Raw genomic sequence first — 295 nt, 5'->3', positions numbered from 1 at the left:
AAAATATCATCTTTAATTCTACATTGACTTTCATTGCAAGCTTCATGAGTATATGTAATGTTAGGGGGGGTGAGGGGTCGAGGGCCTTCCTTAAAAATCTGGAATTTATTTGCAATATTTCAGTGTAACTGATCATCTTTTCCAGTTTGCCCAATAATACCCTAGTATGTTTCATACCCCTCAACTATCAGACGTAATAAGGTCATTATAAATTTTTTAAACAGGTTTGTTGGTCTTTGCCTTATTGCTAACTGGCACAGAGGCCATAGCGCTTCATGCTGCAGTGCTCTAATTA

General features: G+C 37.3%; 1 protein-coding gene across 1 annotated transcript in view; it reads right to left on the bottom strand.

The window, feature by feature from the left end:
- LOC119594438 (G protein pathway suppressor 2-like) overlaps window positions 1–295 on the bottom strand; it is a gene marked incomplete at its 3' end in the record, with an annotated part of 24,009 nt that overhangs the window by 22,430 nt on the left and 1,284 nt on the right.

Source organism: Penaeus monodon, chromosome 33 (assembly GCF_015228065.2).
Source record: "Penaeus monodon isolate SGIC_2016 chromosome 33, NSTDA_Pmon_1, whole genome shotgun sequence".
Classification (NCBI taxonomy): Eukaryota; Metazoa; Arthropoda; class Malacostraca; order Decapoda; family Penaeidae; genus Penaeus; species Penaeus monodon.
Note: the sequence above shows the minus strand (reverse complement) of the source record. Positions and strands in the feature narration are given on the sequence as shown.